The 27,484-nt window shown below is 38.8% G+C and overlaps 1 protein-coding gene and 1 long non-coding RNA gene across 5 annotated transcripts in view; one reads left to right on the top strand and one right to left on the bottom strand.

Annotated features, from left to right (window-relative positions):
• Positions 1-27,484, top strand: part of RAB27B (RAB27B, member RAS oncogene family) — a 155,659-nt gene that overhangs the window by 53,827 nt on the left and 74,348 nt on the right. The gene's annotated exons all lie outside the window — the stretch shown is intronic.
• On the bottom strand, positions 161-27,445 carry LOC125082369 (uncharacterized). The gene is made up of 6 exons (XR_007121959.1): positions 27,243-27,445; positions 23,937-24,114; positions 22,844-22,934; positions 21,101-21,275; positions 1,633-1,817; positions 161-1,312 (listed from the first exon to the last, which is right to left on the bottom strand). It is a non-coding gene; the product is annotated as an uncharacterized LOC125082369 (long non-coding RNA).

The raw sequence follows: 27,484 nt of genomic DNA, 5'->3' as shown, positions 1-27,484 counted from the left end.
ATGTCAGAGAGAGATAGAGAGGGAACACAGGCACAGGGGAGCTAGAGACGGAGAAGCAGGCTCCCTGCTGAGCAGGGAGCCCAACATGGGGCTCTATCCTAGGATGCCGAGACCACGACCCAAGCCAATGGCAGACGCGTAGGGACTGGGCCACCCAGGTGCCCTGCCCTTGTGTATTTCCTGATGAAGTGGCTTCTGTCAGCCACGCTGCCTCCACTCTGTGTTTGCTCACATGTTCTCCTCTTCCTGAATATCCATAGTGCCCCTCCTCTTAGTGACCCAGCCAGTTCCTAGTGTTCCCAGCTCCCCTGATCCCCCAGCCTCGGGTATGAGCAGTGCTCTCACTCATCATCATGTACTTGCAGAGTGCCGGATACTGAGGAAAACAGTGATGCTATAAGGTCACTGTCAGAAAATGGGACGACCCTCTGGCATTTCCCCAAATGAGTTCTCGTGGAAATAATGCTGCACTTAATATGCTGTGATCATAGCCTTTAAGCAATTTACTCCAAGATTTATGTGCCGCTTAATCAGAAAATAGGCTCTATGTGGCCCAAAGACAGAACATGTAGTATCTGCAAACCTCTTGGTATAAATCCTGTTTGTTTGCAAATGGAAATTACCCAACTGCAGTGTTTTTAGGAAACAGACAGAAACTGGCCCTTCAGTGTTTCCAGTGAGGAAAGAAAGTGGCTCATCATCTCAGCTGCGAGGAAAGAAGGGGGTTAGGACACCTTTCCATCTTGGAATAGTTTCCTGCTCAGATAGGCCAATCCTGGCTACGGGCAGAGCCCCTCACCTGCTACTCCCCACACACCTTTGTATTCCACCCCAAAGAGCAAGTGAACTGGCCCTTCTCCATGGCCTTGACCATTCATAAGATCAGCCCCCCCCACCCCCACTTTCAGAGAGCAGGAGCAGCCAGGGTCCTCTGTGTGTATTACTGGGCCCTGGTAGTTGTAGGCAGGAAGACTTGGTAAAGCTCAAGTAGCTGCTCTCTGTCCCTTCATTTCTGGAAGCCTCCATCTCCTGTGGTTGAATGAATCACAGCACACAATCACAGGTTGTTCTTGCTGTACAACCCAGAAGAGAGGTGTCATTGTTCTTTTTTGGGAGATTGTAAGACAAACAGTGAGTGAAATAGATGACTTCCTTACTGTCCTGGAGGATAGATTCTGTGGGTATTGCCATGACGCCAGGTGCAGATTTCTATGTAGGCCTCTTCAACCCTGGGCTGCCATCGCTGGTTTATGTGCCTGTCTCTTGGACTTAAGTGCCTCTAGGGTCCTGTTCATCTTTGTGCCCATGGTGCCTAGAATACCCCCAGCTCCCGGTCAGTCACACATGGACTGTTTGGTGAATGAGAGAAACTGATCACAATAGCATAGGTTTATATATAAAAGTAGGGTGCTTAGAAGCCTTCCTTACTCAGTTTCGGGAGAGAAGTGTTTTGGGGAGATCCTTATGAATACATTTTGGGAGAAGTGAGAGAAATACTTCCATTTGCAACCTTTCATAAGGAGAAGCGTTCTTACAGCATGGGAGAATTTGAGCTGGGCCAGCAAAGGTACAGGTGTCAAGAATGTAGATGGTGAATCATGAGAAAGGAGAGATCACACTCAAAATACTCACAGGATCAACTGGGGTTGGGATGGGAGCTGGCAGTGAATGAGAAAAATGTTCTAGAAATGCACTGATGTGAAGACTGATTTCTACAAAGGTAGAAACAAGGGCAGTATTTCCACAGCCCAGGCTGCCTGCGAGGCCGATGGTTCTTCAGTTGCATTTCAGTTTGGTGGGAAGTCCTCACATAAACCCTGGAAGGATAGAGGAGAAATGCAGTCAGCAGCTTGGAGACAACTTACCTTTAGTTTCAGTAATGAGAGAACCAAAATACGGATGGAGTTTGTGTACTCAAGAAGTATATTCTCCATGTTCTTAGCTATAGTTCTTTAGGGAGACTATAGTTAACATGAAGTATTACCTTTAATTTGTTTGCTATTTGTCTTCATTTTCCCTTTTACCTCCTTAAGGATAGATTTAAATGGCAAACTGTATTTCCTGATTTCCTTCATGATATAATAAAAAAAACAAGAGTCCTCATAAATTTAATTAAGCATTGACTATTTGGTTTTTATGTACTTCTTTGGATATAATAGAGGGACATTTGTTCCCTCCCACCCGCCTCCTTCTCTTTTGCTCCCAGACTAGCTCTCCCTTTCACTTATCAAGTCTGGTGAAAATGTAAAATAACAAGACTGTGTCAGACAAGGAAAATTTTTAAGAAGTCAAGTTATGACAGAAGTCCACGTACAAGGGAGAAGTCCCTCCCTCGCCCACCTGCTGTAACAATTTACAACTTTTCAGAATCATAACCTTGTGTGTAGATTTGCTCTCAAGAACTTTCTGTACAGTGTTGAAAGTCCTGGCAGGTTCCTTTTGGCCAGTAAGTCCTATGCTCTCTTGCTAAATCTTAGGTGCTTCTTGAGTTTGCACTTGAGTGTCCTGCCATCACCTGTCACCAAACATCCTCAAAGCCATACTCATCCCCTTTCTCCAAAATGGCGACTTGGCTTGAACCACAGTTGCTGCTGCTCAGGGTTCCCAGGTCTCCCATTTCCTGCTGCATCACAACCGAACGCTCACTGCATTGCTCTTATTCTTTGAAGACCTTTCCACATCTCTCAGCATCTTTCTTCAACATCTTTTTTAGGATTGTAGACATTAAAAAAATCTTCACTATAATGAACATAGATGGAGGGTTTCAGCCCTGATACACACTAACTCAAAAGAAAGAAAAAATAATCCTTTTGTATATTAACTTTTTTTCATTCCCTTGCCATACCCACAACACAAATATAAATTTAGTCTAAGTGTACTAACTCATGAGCCACAGTATGCAGCCTTTCTCCATCCTCCATGCTAAGAGATATAAGAAGATGCTTTTTTACAACAATTTAATATACTTTAAATACTCTAATAAACTTCTCTTCCTATCCTTACCCCTTCCTACTTCTCCTGTATAAAATGACTCTAAGGCATAACTTTGTTTTTTTAAAGATTTTAAGAGACAGAGAAAGAGACAGAGAGAGACACAGCAAGAGAGGGAACACAAGCAGGGGGAGTGGGAGAGGGAGAAGCAGGTTTCCCACTGAGCAAGGAACCCAATGTGGTGCTCAATCCCAGGACCCTGGAATCACAACCCGAGCTGAAAGCAGATGCCCAACAACTGAGCCATCCAGGCGCCCCTCTAAGATATAACTTTATGGCCCTATGACATATATTTGTCATGGACGGTCATATAAATTCCAAGGAAACCTTTACGTAATTTTCAAAATTATTATTAAATCTCTAATGATTGTTCAAATTTGATTGTAAAGCATAGACTGCCCGTACATGCCCCATTTTCTGAACAGTAGTGATGTTGACCCTTGTGCTACTCCAGAAAACCATAGAAACAAATCAGTAAATAACAGCAAGGGCAACATAGTTTTTAAAACTGGAAATATGCCTTGCAGTTCTTAACATGGTTCCATTGATGAGATAGAGTATCAGAATCCTGTATGAAAACTAGAACTAAATGTGCAGCTGAGACAATGACAGGGTCATTATGAATTTCTTAGGATAACATTGACAAGATTCTTACGATAACATTTTAAACTGCATTTGGGAACGCACCAAGCTGGTGATGATCATTATCACAATTCTTTTAGAGTTTGAAGAAAGTGTTTTATCACCTCCCCTACTGTGATTTTGCAACTCTGATACCCATTTTTAAAAAGTATTTTGAATGTAGTGGCTGAATTAGTAAATATTTTGCTTTCAGCTTTCAAATGTTAATTGTGGAGCCTGTGGAGATGTATAAATATATATTTACATATTTATATATGCATATACACACAGCGATTATTGTACTGTTAGATCTCCAGTTGTTACACCACGTTCTTAGATTAAGAATTTTTTGATTACATATAGCTGTAACTACCTCTAGCTCACAGTAAGTGAAAGGCAGTTTATTGTCAGGATAGAAGGGTGTCTCATGGAAGTCAGGGAAGCTGGGCCACAGAAATGTCCTGGAAGTAAGTATGACTGCTCTCTCTGTCTTTCATCTCCTTTCTTCCCTCTGGGCATTGGTTTTCTTCTTCCTTTTTTCTTGAAACCAAGTTCTTCCACTTCAATCTTCATTGGATTGAAGATCCAATGGATACCAACAATAAGTTTCAAGCTTGCACCTCCATGCCTCAAAAGGATAGCCAGACTCTGTACTCTCTGAATTCCACATACCCTTGGGGAGCAGCCTGTTGGTCCAGCTTGAGCTTGTGTCCCTGAACCAATCAGTTGTGACCAAAGGTAGAGTCATGTTATCTAAATATGCTTGCCCATAAAAATATGAGAAAGAAAGAGTGGGGGTAACCAGTTCCCAGAAACCAGGGTACTGTCAGTTATGCATAAGGGGTATAAACCTATGCCAATTGGACTGACACTTTTCGAAAACACATTATTTCCCCCCCCCCCGACTTTTTTTTTCCTGTGGCTCATCTGCCTCTTTCTTCTCTTCTTTTTCTACTTTCTCTTCTCCCTTTAAAGATTTTCTACTCCTCTTCTTCCTTCACCTTTTCATCATTTTTGTCTTCTGCAAAATATTTCCTCCTTCCTTGGATAACGTGATCTTTTCTCTCAACTTTACAAAAAAAAAAAAGATAAAATTCCTTTCCTTGAGTCTTTTCAGGATTACTCTAACTGATTCAAAGTTTTTTGGGGAAAAAAAAAGTAATATCAAGAGCAAAATGCCTTTGACAACACTTCCTGCCCTCCAGACCTGTTCTCACTTGTCTTTCTGTCTGTAAGTAAATCTCAGTCTAGTGAGGAGGAAAGTCCAGTGAGAGCAGCCAGGACCCAACCTTCATTTCTGCCAGAGTCCTGGTGATGCTCTAATACACAACTACTCAGTTTCATATACAAATCTGCAATAGGCTACATCTGTCTGAAGAATGTCCCATCTGAAACACCACTGAAATACCAGGTTAGATTAGATAATATCTTTCAGTACTTGATTAAAAAACATTTAGACACACATCTAGACTCGCATAGTACATCTGTCACATATACAATAAAAGTGTGTGAGAATAGTCTTTAGATTACAGACCAATGCCATTTGAAATATTAATGTGGTAAAAGCTTGAGAGATTCAAAGTCATTATGAAACTGAATTTTTCAACTAAATTTTTTAGCATTCCTGAAACATATTTATCTAAAAGTGAAGTATTTGAAGTTTGACAGCTACAACTGAAGGATGTGTGTCATAAGTGAATTAAATTAAATAACGTTATTCAGCTATGAAAAAGTGGTATGATTTATTGCAACATGTTTGTATGCTGAATAATAACATTTAAATACATCTCTCTGCATCAAGAGAGATTAATAAAGTTCTGCTGTGCTCATCTGCATTGATTAATTAGAAAATGATTCAAGTTTATTTACTTTGCTTAATTTATCATGTCCAAGGCAATTTAATATTTCAAGATAGAGTGAATGTGTTGAGTGGTAAAGCCCAAGAACTTGGTCCCAATATTGAAGATGAGGTAGGAGGTATGTAAAATTAATACTTAATAGAAGAATAATGAACAGAAAAGAGTTAAAAGTTTTTCTCTAGTCCAGTGTTAGAATACCTCAGAAAAAATATCTTCCCTTTAATTTTACTCTCTGAAAGTGACACCAAGAGTTGCCTTCATTAGATAGCATCAAAATATTGTCTGAATAGTCTAGCATTTCTCACAAAAGCAAGAGCCCTGAAGGTTTAGGAGAAGAGTGAGTTGCAAAGAGGGATGGAGTCGCCATCCAAAATTGTCATCAGGGCCTACTCGATCTCTCTTCATATCTTGGCTCAGTTCTTCTGGGTCGCTCTGTTCATGGGCAGTTTCCTGGCTTGTCGGGACAAGGTGGCTACCAGCTGTTTCAGGTTTATCATCTGCAAACACAAAATTATTCTGGAATCGTGTCTCATTGCCTTTGAGCCTTTGGCACTGGGTCATGTGCCCATCCCTGCTTCTGGGGAAGGTTCTTTTCCTACAAGCAGTACATGGTCTGAGAGTGATTCTCCAAGTGTAACTGCAGTGTTATTATTTTCAAAAGGGGAGGGAGCTGTGAGAGAACAAAAACAACATTACCCTTACTACCACATGGGGACTTCTACATAACTCTGTGGTGGGCAGAGAGGGAGGAGATCACATTGCTTCCTGTTCAGAGAGAAAGCATTAGCTCTTGCTTAACAGACAGAAATGTTGGCTTCTCAGTGCACATGAGTGGGCCCGTGTGTGCGTGGGCCCACCCACACTCACACACACACACACACACACACACACACACACACACATACACGGAGGCAGAGATAAGATATAAAGAAAGTAAAATCTAAGAATGGTAGTAGCTGAGTCAAACTTCAGGAAATGCAATAAAATGTAAAGAAAGTTCATCAGTGTAAGATTCCAGAAGAAAATATTAACTGGCTAGAAAACTGCTGAAAGCTTGCCACTCCCTCACGAGTTGATGAAAACCAGGTTTAGAGCTAAATAATGGTTTTACCCCTATAAGTACATACCTCAGTTAAGTCTTAACTTGTGCCATATAATCTACTCACACTGATTCTTTAAAAATCAATTTAATTGGTCTAAAGTTCCAGTGAAAGTTTCCATTCAAGCAATGTTGAACTAAAAAGGACTAAATCTAGATGATCACCATTTGTCACCCAGAAGTCACTAGGCTGGAATTCATGAAGAGACCAACTTTGAGTGTCTTGCCCTTATTGTCCACATCTGTGGACAATTCAGTATATCTCTTGGGGTTAATTGGAAGCAATGCAGCTTTAGAGAGACCCCTAAACTCCCCAAATATTTCAATATTTGCATGCATCACTGCTGATGGGTCATGGTGCTAAAATGTGGTGGTTCAGCTGATTTTTAAGAGCACTGAGTTTACAATGGTGACCCTTGGAAATCTGATAATTTTACTCAGGCTATCTTTCTCAATCTTAAAACAACATTAGGAAGGAAAAAAAAACCACGAAAGAAAACACATATTTTTTTTCTTCTTGTCTCCTACCCTGACTCTTAGATGTTTCTTACTACTCTGGGGGCTGTCCACAGTTTCTTCTTTTTCCAGCTCTGACCTTTAGTATCCTCATCATTCAAAAGCAAAATCCTATCCCAACTAGTATTCTCCCCCTTCCCTTGGAATTAACAGCAAATGGGAACTAAGCAAAAGGAATAAACTTCACAACGGAATTTGCATTTAAGAGCCCAGGAACTGGGGCGCCTGGGTGGCTCAGTGGGTTAAGCCGCTGCCTTTGGCTCAGGTCATGATCTCGGAGTCCTGGGATCGAGCCCCGCATCGGGCTCTCTGCTCTCTCGGGGAGCCTGCTTCCTCCTCTCTCTCTGCCTGCCTCTCTGCCTGCTTGTGATCTCTCTGTCAAATTAAAAAAAAAAAAAAAAAAAAAAAAGAGCCCAGGAACTCAGTGATATCTCCCAATGGTATCATGTGGAAAGGAGCCATTTTTCAGTAGGGAGGGACCTCTGTTTTATTCCCTGACTATGTATCAGGGAATAAAACATAGAGTTGGTCAGCATCTTGCCCCTTTGCTTGAGGCTTACATCCCAAGGAACTTAGCGCAGGAGAGGTCCCCTGAAAAGTGTGGGCTGGTTTTTCACAGTACATACAAGAAGTCACTGAAACTGCAGACTATGAAATCTGCAACTACTATTTAATTCATGGTTGTAAGTAATTGTGACATTTTTTCCTAACAATTTTTATTCTAAATATTGGGACTGATCATCTTGCGATTTTAGATTTTAGCCCTTTGGCAAAAAGAGGTTAATTTTATTTTTTAAAAAGATTTTATTTATTTATTTGACAGAGAGATAGAGAGAGAGCCCAAGTAGGCAGAGCCATAGGCAGAGGGAAAGGGAGAAGCAGGCTTTCCACTGAGCAGAGAGCCCGATGTGGGGCTAGATCCCAGGAACCTGGGATTATGACCTAAGCCGAAGGCAGACACTTAACTGACTGAGCCACTTAGGTGGCCCTGAAAAAGGTTAATTTTATTTTTTTTATTTTTTTTTTAAAGATTTTATTTATTTATTTGACAGACAGAGATCACAAGTAGACAGAGAGGCAGGCAGAGAGAGAGAGAGAGGGAAGCAGCCTCCCTGCTGAGCAGAGAGCCCGATGCGGGACTCGATCCCAGGACCCTGAAATCATGACCTGAGCCGAAGGCAGTGGCTTAACCCACTGAGCCACCCAGGCGCCCCGAAAAAGGTTAATTTTAATTCCAACTTTGAGGTTGAAAGACGATAGACCATCTGGACTAGAACTATAAGAAAATGTTCAATTCCTGTTTACGGTGATATGCATGGCATCTTTCAAATACTATTATGAACTAAAAGCACATCAAGTATGAAATATTTTATGCTTCTATTCATACCAATGACTTTAATTTATGTTTTGTTAGCCTATCAGTATCATTAATTTGGGCATTTTATGATATGCTTTCAGTCAAACTGATGAATATTTTTCTAAATTGGTATATAAAACTGTTTAAATAACAATTATTTCTCTTTTAATTATAAGTCAATAAAATACAGAAAACTGTTTAGATATTCCTGCACCAAAAATTTATAAATGATGGATATTTGAAAAGTCATAAAAAAATCCATTGTCCTATATTTACATATTCCTTTGATTATATTATTTCCCAGATATAGTTTTTGGATAGCCTATCTCAAAACACTTTTTTCTGTTTTTCACCAGGGAATTATGTTTTAGATTTGAACTTAGTAGGATGCTACAGTAAAGTTTTATATTTGAACTTAATAAGATGTTACAAATGTCTTCTGTTAAAAAAAAACACACTACAAGTGGTTTTCATATTTTTTGCATGGATTTTTATATCAAATAGTTTCTATAATGTAATTAGCATATAAGAAGGACTGGCCATGTTTAAATTCAAATTACCTTCTGCTTGCTTCCTATTTCATTAGCAGAATTGAAATTAAATACAAGGAAACAATCTGTTACTAGAATTTTTTTCATGTTGACATTCCAATCCCACCACAGTCTATTCTACATTTACTAAGATTTGCTTTTACGTTCAAGCCGTGGACTATTTTGATTAAATTTGAGATCTATTGCTGTAAATTGTTGTTGGATTTGGGTTTTTTGTAAATTTTTTTGACTAAATTGTTTGACCCATCAATTCAATCAAATGCTGGATTTCATAGCTCTTTTTAGACATAGCTTATCATGAAATCAACTTCTTATTGAAGGAAAGTTAATGAAATAGAAATATGAACCATTGACATCTGGTCACTCGTGTTTGTCAGGAGAGGAAAGATAGTATTTAAAGATACCTTCATTTTATTAAAGAAATACATATGCCATTTGTTGATATTATGAAAGGTCATCTCCGTAGATGAACTCTTTTAAACTAAGTATGGCTTATTTCAAAGGAAAAAAAAAAAAAAAGACAAGACAGGTAGGTATATAAACCAGAGTGAAATTTAACTACAGTGTTTAAAGACAGTATCCAAAAGACATGTGAAACATTTTTCCAAAAAAATAAGTACATTTGTGACTAACTATTCCTTTCCAAATACTCTGAATAATCTTCAATGGCCACTGCCATTACCATACCTGAATTTATTTTGGATTTTGACTACATAAAGGTCACCTGTGATTTAATCTTGCAGGATGCTAGCAAACACATTAAGATTGTCTTTCATGTTAACATATAGAGGAGAAAAATGAAAAATTCACTGGAAAGCTAGATTATCAAAGAGTCAGGTAATTAGCATATATTCTTAGAGGTGTATTTTTCTTTTTTAAAAAAATTTTATTTATTTTTTGACACACAGAGAGATCACAAGCAGGCAGAGGCAGACAAAGAGGAGGAAGCAGGCTCCCTGCCGAGCAGAGAGCCTGATGCGGGGCTAGATCCCAGGACCCCGGGATCCTGACCTGAGCCGAAGGCAGAGGCTTAACCCACTGAGCCACCCAGCTCCTGAGGTATATTTTTTCAACAAAGAAAAAACTCATCATTTCTTGGAGATGTTTTGTGTAATGTGCCCAGAGTCTTGAAAGACTATCTAGAGATGACTGTAACATTTATTATTTCAGAATAGCTATTTGTAGTAATTTTTTTTTAAATCTTTTACGGAGGCATATAATGTTATCCGTAAAGTGTTGTCCTGGAAAGTTATGCTATTTTTTAATAATACCAAATTTCTGTGAAACATTCTAACACTTGTAGAATATTTTCAAGGCTCCTGTTGACCCACACAGAGAATGATATGGCTCAACTCCAGCTCCTCTGTACCACACCTGATTCAGAATGAGTTTTTGGCTCTTTCCAAATATCAAATTCAGCACCAAAGTACCAAGATTTTTTATTGCTAAGATGTATTTCAGAGACACTTAAAGCAATTTTACAGGTGGAATTTTGAGAAACATCTTAAACAAGAACTTTGCCATAAGAACGTGACCTTAGGTGACTAATCATTTGTCATTTAGATGTTAGAATTTGAAGCAATGTTTAGATCCCTCTCATTAATTTATAGCCCTACAACATAATAAGGGGGGATAAAAATAATCAAAATAAGATAAAGCACAGAAAGGAAACCTTAACTCCATATAGACCAAGAACATCAGATTCACAAACTCGTTTTGGTCATGCTCTCTACTAATTCGTTTCTCTGCGTGGCTATTTATGTCATCACAGATGCAAGAGTGAGGCCAGATAAATAACAATCTAAACCCTTTACTGCATTGCACAGATGACTGCAGGTAAGAGGTAGGATGTCAGAAGAACACTTGTGTTAATGAGCAAAAATAAATATATTTACACACATAAGACAAATGATAAATGGAATAAGACCATGGTATTCTAAATAATCATTTCATCTGTTTTTGCTAGTTATTACCATAATTGACACTACTATACTCATTTATATGCAAAGTAAAAAATAATTTTTCTTCGGGGCTCCAATACATCACACAGTCTCTTGTAATAAGGAGCTCATGAAGTCCTCTAGAGTAGTGCCAGGAGAAAATTTGCTTTACAGATTTCTAGCAAACAGGAGGTATTCTAAGGCAGTAGTCATAAAAGGGAAAATATTTTGACTTAAGAGGTTTGTAATACCATCACCAGGGTGAATAGTGTAATGGTTGTATTTTTTATTGACAGCAACATAACAGCCAGCTTCTGATATTATTACGTGAAAATTGAGACTATCACAGTTCCTGGTGTAAATGCAGTAGGTGTGTTTGGTAAATTAATGGACAGTTGAAATTTCCTGGATCTTTGAATAAAAACTCAGAATGAAAATAGAAGGAGAATCTTTTGGATTTAAAATATTCAACTTCACTACTTAACCACTAGTTTGGAAAAAGTCACTTGGTCTGACTCCTCATTTTCCTTCCCTGAGAATCCTTCCCTCTCAGGAAAGGGCATCCTCTTTCACATGGTTTGTAGTAGAAAGAAAGAAAAGAGCCCACATTAGTGATGAAGGGAAAGGATTCCATATATCCTGATTCAGTTTTAAAGATTTTATTTATTTATTTGACAGAGATCACAAGTAGGCAGAGAGGCAGGTGGGGGTAGGGGTTGGAAGCAGGTTCCCTGCTGAGCAGAGAGCCTGCCCCAATGTGGGGCTCCATCCCAGGACCCTGAGTTCATGACCTGAGCCAAAGGCAGAGGCTTTAACCCACTGAGGCACCCAGGCACCCCTGATTCAGTTTTAGTGGTCAGTGGAAAGAGAGATGTCTAATTCTTACCTGGTTTCCATTGGATTTGCTCACTTGTCATTTCAAATACTTCATAATATGCTAAGGAATGAAAATTAGAAGGGACAGATCATAGAGGTCGTCTAGTCCAAACTCCCCTCGGTTGAGAAAACCAAGTACTATATATGTATATATATACATATATATATATATATAGTTATATATATAGTTATATAAAGTATGCAAAGTACTTAGAACGTGGGACCCAGAGAACATGCTATAAGTGTTCATCTTCAGTGCACACTCTAGGCATACTTTTCTGAGTGCTTTATCACTGACATTTAAGTCAGATTGAATTTTCATTTAATATAGCATTGAAAACAATCAAATGAGCTCCACTATCTCGTCCAGAGGTATGCCTTTTGCACTTTGTTAAGCAGGACTAGTGAAATGCCATCAACCCTGGCATGAACTCTATTGAGTAAAAAATCTTCACGTTTTCCAAAAAATGAGATTTGAGCCTTACATGTAGGATAATTCTTGGGCTAGGAATATTGAAATAATTTTATGACAGAAGTCACAAACCAATTGATCCATAAAATGTTTAAAAATTACTGTAATAACAGTTACTATTTTTTAAATGGTAATTCACATAAATACCTTAAATGCCCACTTCTTCCGAAAAAAGGGAAGACCTGGCAATATGTCCTAGGTACAGTGACCAGCTGGTGTGAGCAGAGGTACGCCCTCGATAGTGGAGGAGCAGTGACCAGAATGCCCCAGTCCTTAGCATTCCCTATCACTTGACATCTAGCATTTGGACGAGAGTCTCCCCAAATATGTTTCTGTTTGTGGTTCCTTCTTTTAATATGAAATCATGGGGCGCCTGGGTGGCTCAGTGGGTTAAGCCGCTGCCTTCGGCTCAGGTCATGATCTCAGAGTCCTGGGATCGAGCCCCGCATCGGGCTCTCTGCTCAGCAGGGAGCCTGCTTCCTCCTCTCTCTGCCTGCCTCTCTGCCTGCTTGTGATCTCTCTGTCAAATAAATAAATAAAATCTTTAAAAAAAATAATATGAAATCATGAACAAGGCAAACAAAAACAAGTGAGGAGCCAGCCTGTTATGTGACACACAAATGGTGATTTCCTCTGAATGACATGGCTGGTTATTAGATATGTTTGTTGCTTTCTTGGTGGTTCTATCTACTGCAGAGACTATAGGCATTCTATTCCAAAGTGAGGCCCTTGGTTCCTAATGGTATGGCAGGCTGATCGTGTCACCAACTTCCCAAATTTCTCATCCTTAGATGAGCTTTAGAGGAAGTTGAGCTTTAGAGGGATTTAAAATTTTTTTTTGTATTTTTATTTATTATTTTAAAATATTTACTTGAGAGATCGAGAGCACGAGCAGGGTAGGGGCAGAGGCAGAGGGAGACGCAGACTCCCCCGCTGAGCAAGGAGCCTGATGTGGGACTGCATGCCAGGACCCTGGGATCATGACCTGAGCTGAAGGCTCATCTACTGAGCTACCCAGGTGCCCCAGAGAGATTTAAAAAAATTTTTTTTTAAATTTTCTTATAAACATATAATGTATTTTTAGCCCCAGGGGTACAGGTCTGTGAATTGCCAGGTTTACACACTTCACAGCACTCACCATAGCACATACCCACCCCAATGCCCATAACCCCACCACCCTCTCCCTAACCCCCTCCCCCCAGCAACCCTCAGTTTGTTTTGTGATATTAAGAGTCTCTTATGGTTTGTCTCCCTCCCGATCCCATCTTGTTTCATTTATTCTTTTCCTACCCCCTTAACCCCCCACATTGCATCTCCACTTCCTCATATCAGGGAGATCATATGATAGTTGTCTTTCTCTGATTGACTTATTTCGCTAAGCATAATACCCTCTAGTTCCACCCACATCATTGCAAATGGCAAGATCTCATTTCTTTTGAAGGCTCCCAGAGAGATTTTTAAGGAAATTTTGATTTTCCACTTCAGGTTAATGCTACAGAATGTGTGGTGTTGCCATGCTGATCCTTGTCTGCTGGTAACATGCCCAAGTCAGTCAAATTGAAATACAGCTTCAAGATCCCTAGCTCTAAGACTAATGCTTCAAAATCTGGTCCTCAGTTCAAAATTATTAGTTAAATTCTTGCCTTTATTACTTTTCATATCATCATCATCATCATCCAAATGTGGCCACCCCAACTTCTAAGGGGAACATATGGATGCTGATTGATCAATTGATAAATGAAAGGTAGTTAAGTTTGAGGTCTGATCTTTTTTCCCAGTTTTAAATAATCAGAGGTTAGCGTTTTGTGAGAATACGTTCTCTTCATTGACTCTTCCAGTTTAGACCTACAAATTAGACAAACTGTACCCAGGAGGGAAGCACTCATTCTAGTAGATCTGAAAGACAGAGTTGGCTGTGGGATAGTGTGTGTGATAGGACAAGGAGCTGTGCCACAAGGTAGTTAGGTCTGAGCAGACAGTGAGGTTCTAAAACATCAGAGTTTCAGAGGCATCTTTGCAAGTCTTTGCCCTGTGTCAGAAATAGGGAGGCAGAGTTTTACCTCTTCTGTGCATTTCTGATATGGTTCATTTCTAACTTTGTTGACATCAAGAAAATATTATTTCCAACCCTATCCAACTATGTGTGGATGAATTATGTATAAAGAAAAGACAAGCAGGCATTTGAGTGTGCAAATATGTGGCTTTAAGAATTTGTAATTAGCTATAGGGAGCCGCAGCTTTTTAAAAAATTGCAATACTGTTCATTCATTCCTTCTTTATTCAGAATAGTTGAGCCTAAATTATAGCCTTACTCATTTATGGTAAGAGACCAAATAACAACTCTTCATCTCTCTTTCCCAGTGACCTAACTAACTTTCCAAGGAATTAATAAGGAGTAAATATTAAAATGTGCTCTGGTGGCTCTCCACTCTGGCTGCCCAACAGACTCATGAAACAGAGTGATTTGTGGTATCTCTCTAAACCAAGAACAGTTAACATTTTTAGGTGTGCAGATTTAAAAAAATAATTTCCACTTGCATAAGGGTATTTCTGATCTATTCCCTCTCTTTCTCAAATGATACTCTCACCATCATCTTGTCTTGGGATTCTCAATTCTAACTGCGCAAGAGAAATATCCGGAGTTTTATTATCTTAGTTCTTGTTTAAATATCTGGTATCAACTCTACCTGGGGAGAGTCTGATTTAACTGATTGCAATGAAGCTGAGTATTTTGTTCAAAACTCCGTAGGTGGCTCTACTGTGAAAATCACTGGTCTATTCTGTAACCTGAATGACTTCTCTTTCCCTTTAATGTTTCATACTGAGAGCTCATTTCCCCTTCCTGTTGTTTAGCAATTGGTTACCTGGGAACCTCTGAACAGGTTGAACCTCTGGACACCCTTCTGCAAAGACGGAGAGACGCTGAGAGAAAACCCTCAGGAATTCAGGATTAAAGCATATTTCTCGATCTGCTCATAGACTCATGGTGGGTTAGGATTTGAAGGGACCTTAGGTACTGTGTTACAGAACTATTCCATTTTGCAGATGATGGAACAGGAGTAGGAAGGTGTAGGAATCAAAGAACTCATGATAGCAGAGCCCAGATGAGAACCAGATGTCATGGGGCATCTAGACTCGCTCTGTCTCTGCTCCATCCTGATGCCATCCCTGTTATAGGAGAGTAATGAGTCCCTCCAGATAAGCAACAAGGCAGAGGAAAATCACATTCTAAGTCAACCTACCACCTCCAAAGTTTCTCTAGGTGTTAGGCCTTCAAAGAAAATAGGGAAATTGTTGCCAGGAGTGGAAACATTTCAAAGTACTACTTACTTTGAAAAGGATAGGTCTTGTAAGTTTTGAAACTTCTAAGTTGCTACCATTCAGTTATCTGTTAGTATTTCATGGTCCAAACTTAATATCCAAGAGTTACTAGTTGTTTGAACACTAAATAATATTGTTTATGACTGTTGTTTTCACTCATGGTATTCAATATTAATGTAATGTGTCTCCAAGTCTTGTAAATTAAAAAAAAAATTACCATCATCAAGAGGAGTGGAGATTCAGGCAAAGATCAAATTGCAGTTTTTCAGTTTCATTCAGTCATTCCAGGATCACTTGCATAAGGAAAAAAATCAAACATAGCCTCTTTGTGAGAACCACTGCCTGAGTTTAGCAGATCTAGATTGTTTAAAAGTGTAGAAGATATGGGCTCAGTCCACAAATGGGCAGGTCACTTTGTGCCATTCCCTGTTGAAACTGTCCCCTCATTTGTTGAGTGTGGGAGATGACTGCAGAAATGGAGAGGAAGCTTGAATCTGGGACGTGTGAGGACAAGGAGATGGAACGTGGTGGACTGTCCTTCAGAATACAGAGGCCAAGAGCAGTCCACAGTTGGGTGTCCTGGCCCCTTTCCCTTCCCATTGAGTAGATACTGACCACGGGATTTCCCAAACAGCGAAGCCGCCATTTCTGTCAGTGGGATGACTGGAAGGAGTAGAGCCAGAAGTCAGTTACTGAAGGTTCAGGGAAGCCAGGTCATACCATAGTTCACAGCTGCCTTGCCTTTGCTCCAGGCCTTCCCAGCAGTGTCACTGGAGAGTGTGCTTTCCCTCCAGCAGTACTCAACCAGTAAGAAGTACAGAAGAAAGTCTCAGAGAGGGAGAACACTAAGGTTTGACTCCTGGGCTGGGCTGAGTTTCTCTGTTTGCTTCTTTGCTGTGGCAGACTGAAGTGAGCGGGTGCTGGGGGCACGGTCATTGTTCCTTTAGTCTTTCTTTTGGCCTTCCTCCACCATCTTAGTACCTGCTCTTGCATCTGCTATGTGGTCATTCCAGATCCAACTCAAAGGAAACCTCTCCATGTGTGTTCAAGGCCTGTCCTTTCTTTTCTTGACTGGATGTGTAAACTGGTTAGCATGAATCAGATTCTCTTTTGGATCATGTCCATTATTTTAATAACCTCTTGACACTTTTAAAGTTTCTTGCTGAGTGATTTTGTCTTTTCCTATTTATCTAAATGGCTACAGATATTTTCTTATGTTTTTTAAAAAATATTTTATTTATTTATTTGACAGACAGATCACAAGTAGGCAGAGAAGCAGGCAGAGAGAGAGGAGGAAGCAGGCTCCCCGCTGAGCAGACAGTCCGATGCGGGGCTCCATCCCAGGACCCTGGGATCATGACGCGAGCTGAAGGCAGAGGCTTTAACCTACTGAGCCACCCAGGCATCCCTATTTTCTTATTTTAAAGTTCTTTAGTTATTTCAATAGAATATGTGGCAAAAGAAGTTTCAATGTGTAGGCTCAATTTGCCAGGAGAAATTCCCTGACTGGAATGGGGGACATTGGAATGCATTCTCTGAGGATTATAAAGTCCAGTTGGACTAGTATCATCCTGCAAAACTTTTATTAAGATCTTCAATGTAGCAAGAGGAGTAGTCCAGGGGCTACACATCTTTCAGTGTCATTCTAGTCTAAAGTCTAAGCTGATTGAGCATTTGCAGATTTGGAAAGGAGACGGTGGTGGTGAGCAATCATGGGAGAAGTGGTAGCTTTAATAATTCTTCATGGGCAGTTCTTCGCTTATGGAAATATTTTGATTTAGGTAGGGTAGGATTCATTTATTCACCTTTTCATTTAGTTATTCTGTTCATGTTTACGAGTATTTATGTTATTCCTGACACCGTAGCTGAAATACATCAATAAAAAATACAATGTTCCTTCTTCTACAAACTTATATCTAGAAGGGGAAAGAAACACAAAGCAAGCAAGAAAATAATTAAATAACAAATTTACATAGTGATGATGCCTATCATGAAAAATAAAGAAAGGCGGTAGAGAAGTACAGAAACTGGGGAAGGGGGCTTTTTTAGATAGGGCAGTTGGAGGTCCTCAAGTTAGATGGCTTTTGAGCAGAGGTCCAAATGATATGAAGTAGCAAGCTATGCAAAGTTCGGAAAGAAGTATATCCAGAGAGAAGGACCATGGAGCTTGGCTGGTGAGAGAAAAAACAAGCTTGCAGGCAAGAGTAGGATGTGAGAAGTCACACATGTCCTTGCAAAGAAGGGAGTTTAGATTTTATTCCCCTACTGTAATAAGTAGCCATTAGAGGTTTTCAAGCTAACAAAGTGCTTACATTATTTTGAAAAGATGTCCAGGGTGGCTGTGTGTAGGGGAGAAGAATGGAAGCTGTGAGACCAGTTAGGAAACAAGTTTAGTGGTACAAGGAAGAGGGGATGCCTAGGGAGGAAAAAAGACAAGTGGAAGTGAATAGATTTGGGACATGCTGGAATTAGACTGTGTTGCCAGGTTGGTTGTGGAAGATGAGCAAGAGAGAAGGATCAAGAGTGTCTCCTCGGTTTTGGAGTTCAACTCTGTGGATCATAGAGCTATTTACCAAGATGGCGGTTGGGTTTGGGGTTCAGGTAGGGATGGGGGAAATCAATAGTTCCAAAAGTTTGGGGTGTCTGGTGGTGAAATCAATAATTCTTTTAGACTTCTGGATGGGACTATGTTAAACAGCCATGAAGGATGGAGGGATTGGTCCTAATGTAGGACTAATTATATCTTCCTCTTCTTGACTGGTGTCTTTTTAAAGCAAAGTGTGGTCAGACCCATCGATGCCCTCAGCCTTGTAGGAAACATATATGGATTTCTCTGTAGTCCTAATTATTAAGAATCTGCATTTTAAAAAGTTCCCTATGAGATTCCTACGCAGTGATGTGTACTAGGAAGAAGTAACTGAATCTAATCATGAGAAAACATCAGACAAATCCAACCTGAGAGACATTCTACAAAACACCTTGTCTGTAATCTTCAAAAAATCAAGGTCATGAAGGTCAAAGGGCTAGAGCTGTTCTAGATTAAAGAAAAATAAATAGACATGATAATTAAGTGAAACTCATGGTCCTGGGTTGGAGTTGGATTCTTTTGCTTTAAAAGATATTCTTGAGATAGGTGACTGAGTTTGAATGGGGTTTCTGGGTTAAGGGTATATAGGAGTTCTTACTAAAAAAGGCGGCTACTTTTTTAATATATGTTTGAAGGTTTTGTGTTTTTTTTTTTAATTTTGTTTTGTTTTGGGTTGCTTTGGTTTTGTTCTGCTTTGTTTGTAATTTTGACTGGGATGGGCCATTTGCTGCAGTGTTGAGATAGAATTGGTGGTCGTGGTGGTGGTGGCGGTGGTGGTGGTGGGATTTCTGACAGCCTCACTTCAATCCAACAATGCCTTCCTTCAAATCTATAGTGGGTGCTGAAATCTTACAGGCTCACAAGGTGCTCTGTTGGCCTCACACATGTTTTACTCTGAGTGGGATCACAGGCTGAGAAGGGGAATTCTCAAGTCTCCCAAGAGAAAAAACTTAGGTAAACCTGGAGCTCACCATGGCGTTCAGTCCTGAAAAGGCTACAAGAAAACACCATAGAGACCTTTGTAACTCTGGATCTCTTTTCCTTCCTGTCAATTTTTTCCATCGATGATTGTATAACGTTAAAAACTTTATACTTGTCCTCCTGTACTTGTGGAAATTTTTGTCTTTTTATTTAAAATTGTCAAGATACTACACTAGTTCTGTCTCTGAAATACAAATACAATTTTCGCAGCCATAAATGGTAATGATTTGCTCTATATGTTGGAGAATCCATGAGCAGGTTTGTCTTTATCCTGAAGTGGTTGAAGATTTCCCTCACTGAAAAGACCTTAATCCAGTAGTGTTGACCTACGGATCCTAGCATAGGTAATTTGTAAGTTTAGAGATGAGGTGCTATCATGCCCTGAAAATGAAGGGCAGAGAAGTCTTAGAAAATATTCATAGAGTTGACTGAATCTCAAGGTTAACTCAACATTCACCAACCAAGTATCTTTAATTATTGTTTGAAACTTAAGTTCCTACATCAAAGATCAGGTTTCAAGAACTTGGATTTCATGTTGAGTAGTAAGAATGCTTCAGGAAAGTGTTTATTTTTTTCTTCATTGGAAAATATAATTAGGTCCCCAGATGCAGATTGAATAAGTAAATACAGTTCCCTGAAAATCATGCATTTATTGCTTGTAGGTTGGGACAAGCCCATTTCATGGGAAATCATGTGCTCATTTCCCCAAAATTGTTTTATTATAGAACACCTGATTTAGCTGCTTAATCGAGACCCATTGTGATAAAAGTGAATGATGTATTGAGTCCATTTGATTTGTTCTCAAGCTATGGGATTTCCTTGAGAGATATGAGACACTTTGCTTTTGCTTCCTTTTTTGTTTCTGACGCCCACACTCTGTGCTCTGTGGAAAGTCCATTTTTGAAATATGTTGACAGCCCTCACAGATAAGCAATGTACTGGGCCTTAGGTCAAGGACTGGAAAACGTACCAGTATCTGAATCATCCGCTTCACTCAGAACATACCTCTTAGGGAGATGAAGCCGGAGGTAGCATGGAGCTATTGTGTGTTACCTTGTGGGGGGCTTACCTTTGCTTGGAAGAGCAGTATCTCTTTTAAGCTCCTTGCTTTGCTATTCACTTTGATATCAAGTGTATACAAGGATACATATCCAAAGGAAAAATTAAAAAATGTAGTCTTCCCAACATTCTCAGGCACTTCTTTCCCGATGCCTATTTTTTAAGAGCTTAAATGTGTGCCTAATTCAAAAGTTATTATTACAGGAATTATCATGATGAAAATTCTCTTAATAATGATTCTTTAGTTTAAGCTCTTTCTTTTGTGTTAGGTTTAAGTAACCCGGGTGTTAAGAAAGCGGATTTTCTTAACACCCTCGGTCACTTAAAATGTTTCTCACTTTCAGCATGACCTAGGCACAGAGCACGTGTTAGGGAGTTGGTTGCATTCCCCTGCAGGGGACGGAAGAAAAACAAATGCGTCTCTAAGACTTCTATCAAGCAGGGGGAAAGTTATGAGAGAAACCAAGCACTGCCTGGTGGGGGGAGGTTATACCCTTATTAGTCCTTGACAGTCTCTGCTTATTCAATGTATTTTGAAAAAAAAATTCAGTCTGTTTAACCTAAATGTTTCTAAAACTGCTTACTTAATAAAATAGTATAAAAAAACCACTAGATGTTACTATTTTCAACTGAAATAAAGGCATTAAAATATTTATTTTAAGACTCTATGGCTCTTTAATGGTAGATTTATATAACTGCTAATACTAATGCAAATTACCTGTAGATTGAAAATTCTTAAAATAAGAAATGTGTGACTCTTACATAGCTGTTCCAGTGTATTTCGTTTTGGATACCCTTAGCTCTTAGCTACTGGGAAGTAAATATGAATTTCCCTGGAATCTGAGGGAACCATTGACAACCAATACTGACCTGGGACTTTTTCTTGGATTAGCTACATCAGATGCTGGCATCTCATGAGTCTCAAAGGAAATTTCATGTTCCATTTTGTAGTCTTTACATCAAGAAGTAGTATCATTTAACAACTTTTTTTGCAGTCACCTGCTCCTCAGGTAGGATCTTGGCATTCTCCCTCTAGTTGTGAAATCTAGGGAAAACAAGAAGTCACCAAGATTATTCATGCAATCAATGAATCCACGAACACGGGTCATGCCAATCTTACCCAAAGCCATGCCAGTTAAATATACCATTTATTAAAAAAACAACAAAACCCCCTAGCATCCTTATTTTGCAATTCATCAAGGAGTTGGTTTAATATCTCACTTCACCTGCACACCAGTAATCAAGTTTACAAAGGTATACAAATCCTATGCTCTTTTTTCAAAACTCTTTGTAGGAATTCTCAAGTTACCTCTGAGCATCTATATGTAACCCTTATCATGCTAGGACCGCATCTTGCTCTCAGTATCCTTACAATACGGTAGGTGACGAAACTCAAATAAACCTGAAACAATGCAGGTCTTACATGATCAATCAGTTCAACGAGATCAATATAGATATATTATTAGCTTTTTCTTTTTCCAGAGAAAACTATTTGAGGAAGCAGGTTATAGGAATATGTGAAGGATTTAAATTAGTAAATGTGATGGATTTGGTACTCTAGGAGGAGAAAGCAACCTGAACAGAGATATTGAAGTGGAAAAGAATTTGCTCTAACAGACTTGAAGGAAATCAAACTGATTGGTGTGAAGAACTTACATTAGAAGTTATTAAATATGAAATATCAGATTATGGAAGTGAGGCAGAAATGCATATTTAATGCTATAGGAATTAATAAACCAAATTTTGAGAAATGGAGGGCATGTTAAAAAAGCCACACTTATATATTAAACTAACTTAAAGAAATGATACTGAAAAGGTTATATACTATATGATTTGATATTCTTGAAAAGGCAAAACCATAGGGAGAGAAAACAGATAAGTAATGGTTGGGAGACTGGGCTCCAGGGGAATGGAGGAATTTTTTTGAAATGATGGAACTATTCTCTATCTTGATTGTCATGTGGACTAAATAGCATACATTTACCAAACTTGCAGACTCACACACTAAAAATATGAATTTTGCTATCTCTATCATATGCTCTTAAAATTTAGAAAAAAACTTTTTTAAGGACAAATGTGGGTTAAAATGGGGATGAATGTTGACAGGAACAAATGGAAGAATTGTTAAAATTTATTGCTCCAATCTATTAATCAAAAACTTTGAGGGGCTCTTGGGTGACTCAGTGTGTTAAAGCCTCTGCCTTCGGCTCAGGTCATGATCCCAGGGTCCTGGGATCAAGCCCCATACAGGGCTCTCTGCTCTGCAGGGAGCCTGCTTCCTCCTCTCTCTCTCTCTCTCTCTGCCTGCCTCTCTGCCTACTTGTGATCTCTGTCTGTCAAATAAATAAAATCTTTAAAAAAAAACTTTGAAATTTTCAGACCTATCAAAGGAGATAGTATGTGGCATATAAATACATGTCTGAAGATATATATGTGTGATTTTACAATGTCTTTGTTAGCCTTATTAGATTAGCTTTCAGGATGTTTTGTTAGTTACTATCAAGCTGGGATGGTTAGGTAGCTAGGAAACATAAATCATTAACACTATCTTTAAACTGTTAAGGACTAACAAAAATAACATTCAAAAAAATAAAGAATTACATCAATACCAACCTGCTTGGTGTCAGAAGTATTCTAAATCCCCTAAAAGCACACATGGGTAGGTTTGGGCCGATTGGATTGATTAGAAGATATTGAGCTCATTCTGAAATGTTGAAGCACTTTATGAGGTTTAATAAAATTAACTGGCATTTAGTTTTAATTTAGCTTTTCTTTTCCTGCTTTGAGATATCACCCATCATGTTAAATGTCAGTATGCAGAAAAAAAATCTCCGAATGTTTTGATGGGTACTGAATTTGAGAAGCCTTTCCTGCGGGTTAGAGTTTTCTTGTAGAGGTCGACAAGAGCCAGATTTTGTGTAAGTGGTCACTTTTGCCCTGAGAACATAAACCCGACAGGAACTTGGAGCTTTATAGGGGTGACTACAACAATTTGACTCACCCCACCAAGCCTCCAACCTTTGACAAGATAAGCTAACTCTCTCAATATACATATTGTTTGATAGCCCGATGGAAATAAGCCTGTCTTATTCATGGTTAGTGTGTATCAGTTATGATACCTTTGTGGGGTTTAAGTACCACCTGCAATGTTTGTTAGTGATGTTTTAATAGTTTTGTTCTTGAGTACTCAGTGGAGAACTGACCAAGTGTACCTACACCCACACTCACAGGTGAGTTCTGGAAATGGGACATCTTCATGCTGGCAAAGGATACACTGTGAAAAACTACCCACACCTCACCCAGAGAACAAGTTCAGAAAAGAAAAGACCTTTAAATTCACCTTATTGCTTTCTCACCTCCGGGAATATCATCTATCTCTGAATACAGGAGTACCTAGTACTCATTCTTGGTCTTTCACATCTTTTTCTTGACCCCAGTCTGTTTGTATCTTTCAAAATAGAGTTAATTTTGCACTAGTTACATGCTAAGCATTGATATTAAAAAAAAAAAAAACAAAAACCAGCCAGAAGCCAGAGGAGTTTCTATCATAATTAGAATAATGTCCTGTAAGAACAAACAAAATTGGTTACATATTATGCCATTATAAATATTTACATTTTGTTCATTGTTTACTACATAAGATCCTGTTCATCTTCTGTACTCATCTGGATGAGCTCAGGAATGCTGTGGAAACAAGAAGCCATACCTAAATAGCTTATGTCTCGGTCACATAGAGTCTAGGCAACCCTTCAGAGCAGTTCTTATCCGCACAGTGGCCCAGCATTCTAGGCTCCTGAAGTTCTCATACATCTCCGTTTTGACCAGTGATTCCATGATCACTGAGGTGAGCCAGCTCAGAAATATTTCCTTCTGCCCGGTTAGCACTGGGTGTTATAAGCAAATTTATAAACTATTAAATACTACATCTGAAACTAGTTGAATTTAATAAATAAATGAAAAAAAAAAAGTTTCCTTCCGGAAGTGGCACACATCATTTCTGTTCATATTTCATTTGCCAAAACCAGTCACATAACCAAAGCACACTTCAGAGGACAAGAGTACAAACCTTCATTGACACAGAAGTAGAGAAGAGCTAGAAACTTGGGAACATTGGAAACCTCCACCAGTCATCCACAAATAATGCACGTGCCACCCCTGTTCCAACAAAGCCAATATGCTAGTGGATTATGTTTTTTCAATATATTAATTTATGATTGATCATGCAGTTCTTGACTGCCCACACTGAATCAATTTATTTTTTCCAATCTATAGTCAAAAATGTAAAACAGTTATCATGTGTACACGTACAACACATACCTTGAAAAGCTCCCAATTTTCAAATGGAATACAGAGCTAATACCCCATCTTACTAAATAACAGAATTGATATAATAATTAGAATAACAAAAAAAAGCAGTCATTAAATATCTAGCTGTCCTCAAAAATGAGAAGTCTTACTAGACCAGGACTCTGAAAAATTGCTAAAAGAAAGTGAAAGGAAAGCAATGATGTCAAAATGAGGTCCCAATGAAAAGATGCAACCCAGGGTCCACTGGGAACTTTGCCTAAGGAAAGATAGTTATGAGAGAAATTAGTACGTGATAAAAACTTTTGAGGGAAGTTTTCCCAATTAGAAAATAACATTGGTTGGGGCGCCTGGGTGGCTCAGTGGGTTAAAGCCTCTGCCTTCAGCTCAGGTCATGATCTCAGGGTCTTGGGATGGAGCCCCACATCGGACTCTCTGCTCAGTGGGGAGCCTGTTTCCTCCCTCTCTCTCTGCCTGCCTCTGCCTACTTGTGATCTCTCTGTCAAATACATAAATAAAATCTTTAACAAAAAAAAAAAAAAGAAAGAAAAGAACATTGGTTGAAGCCACTGAAGTTTGGAGTGATTTATTACAGTACATTATTGCATAAAAGCTTAACTAGTACAAGAGTCAAAGCCAATTGTTTGGGAGCAAACATGCTAAACATGCTTTAGTTAAGTAGATAGTAGTTGATTATAAAATAATTATTCACCTCTGAATATCTATTGACCATCTACCTACATGCCACATAAGATACTATTCATGATTCAAAAATGAACATTATTAAACAGATCTGACATTAATTTCTTTAAAAAATGGGTTATTTTTCTTTAATGCTTTGTAAAGTACATTCATGCCCATTCATGTGCAGGTAATAATATGTCATACTGATTTTTAAAAAGTTATTTTTTAATTCTAGTTAGTTAATGTACAGTGTGATACTAGTTTCAGGTGTATAATATACACTTCCATACATCACCCTATGCTCATCATGACAAGTGTACCCCTTAAGCCCCATCACCTATTTAGCTGATTTTTAAACAGCTTAAAAAGTTAGGTTTTAATTTTTTTTACTTTTTGTTTTCTTGCTTTTTTTTTTTTTTAAAGAGAGTTAGGGAGGAAGAGGGATGGGAGAGAGGGAGAGAAAGCATCCCAAGCAGGCTGCATGCCCAGGGTGGACCCCTGACATAGGACTTGATCTCAGGACCCTGAAATCATGACCTGAGCCTAAATCAAAAGTTGGATGCCCAACTGACTGAGCCACCCATGTGCACCAGGTTTAACTGTTAGTTAAGAATCTAAATCAGCATAATTTTATTCTTCTAATTCTTGTTTTTCAGCATTTGTATAAGTTGAAGTATTGAGAATATTGATCTGAAAATATTGTTGAAAACAAATAAACATCTTCAAAACATACAACAGAAGATCACATGTTCACAGTGTACCCCACATTGAGGGGTTTGAGTTGAAGGGGGAGGAGTTAAATAAGGCAATGACTGTGTTTCTTTAAATGGTTGAAAAATAAGCCTAGTGTTATGTTTAGGTTCCTTATTTTAGATGGATTTATTAAACTTTACCTGACATAAAATAAACTGCACATAATCATAGTGCACAATATGATACATTTTGACATGTGGATATACTGAAGAGACCATCTCCATAGTCAAGACAATGACCATATTTGTCATCCCCAAGGCTTTCTCCTGCACATTTGTAATCCCTTCCACATACCTCATTCTCTCTTGGTAAAATGAAACTTTCAGGTTCCATTGTAAATTCTCAGGGATCTCACTTAGCAGGCTCCCAATAAATTTGATGGAACAATATTCAATTCCAGGGAATACTGTGCTTTCTTATGTACATATCTATCAAAAATAACTATCAAAGTGATTTTCAGGCATGCACCTCTATGAGGTGACTATCGCTGTTATTAGCCTTTTTATTTAAAGGAAGAAATAAGGGATTGGAGAGAGATGATGGAATTGGTTCTGAAATCTAAACATAGGACCTCATAACATCTGTAAGTGCTCACTAAATACCCAACTGACTGAGCCACCCAGGTGCCTCACGAATTTTATTTAGTGAGCTCTACACCTAACATGGGGCTTGAACTCACGACCCTGAAATCAAAAATCACATGCTCTACTGACTGAGCTAGCCAGGCACCCTTCTTAGTGTGAATTTTAAGAGGTGGTAGCAGAAGCAATATTAATTAGTCTGACAGCGGAACCCTTCTAATGCACAACGGTTATTAATATCTCTAGATGTAATGTTCCTTAGAAGAGAACTTGACCTAATGATTGCTTTTAAAATTTGAGTTTCTGTGATTCCAAACTAAGTAACAGACATTTTAGGAATTACTTTAATAACTTTCTTATTTCTAGTGGTTTAAAGGAAAAATGAAGAAGAATTGAACCTTTGGTGTAAGGGGAAAAGTGCATACACATATATGTATGTATATATATACATACAAAATATACATACACACATATGTATATATACATACAACAAACATATATGGAATAATGGCAAATAAAACTAATCATTTATGATATACTATCTTCTTGATACAAATGAGAATTCTAAGTTTCATCATGGGGTATAGGATGAAGAAGCTTAGGTCCTCTGTTAAATCTCCGCAATTATGGCCTTCATTGGCATAATTCAGAGAAGAAACCAGATGTCATGGCTTAGAAAATGCTAATACCTTGTCCTCGTGTTGCTGTCGGTTGTGGCTCCTTCCTCCAGGGCTCTGTGGTTCTTGTCTGTCGCTGTGGCGAGAATGTCCTTGAAAGGGTTTTCTTTACTCCTGTCTGTATTCCACCTACTTCTTATTAAAGGATTGCAGATTCAAAAGTGCAAGTTTGGGCCATGTATTTTCTGGTTGTTACAAATCCGGTTTTGCCACTAATGAGCTGAGGCAAGACTGACGGTGTCCAGCAATAGACA

Source organism: Lutra lutra, chromosome 12 (genome assembly GCF_902655055.1).
Source record: "Lutra lutra chromosome 12, mLutLut1.2, whole genome shotgun sequence".
NCBI classification, from domain to species: Eukaryota; Metazoa; Chordata; class Mammalia; order Carnivora; family Mustelidae; genus Lutra; species Lutra lutra.
Note: the sequence above shows the minus strand (reverse complement) of the source record. Positions and strands in the feature narration are given on the sequence as shown.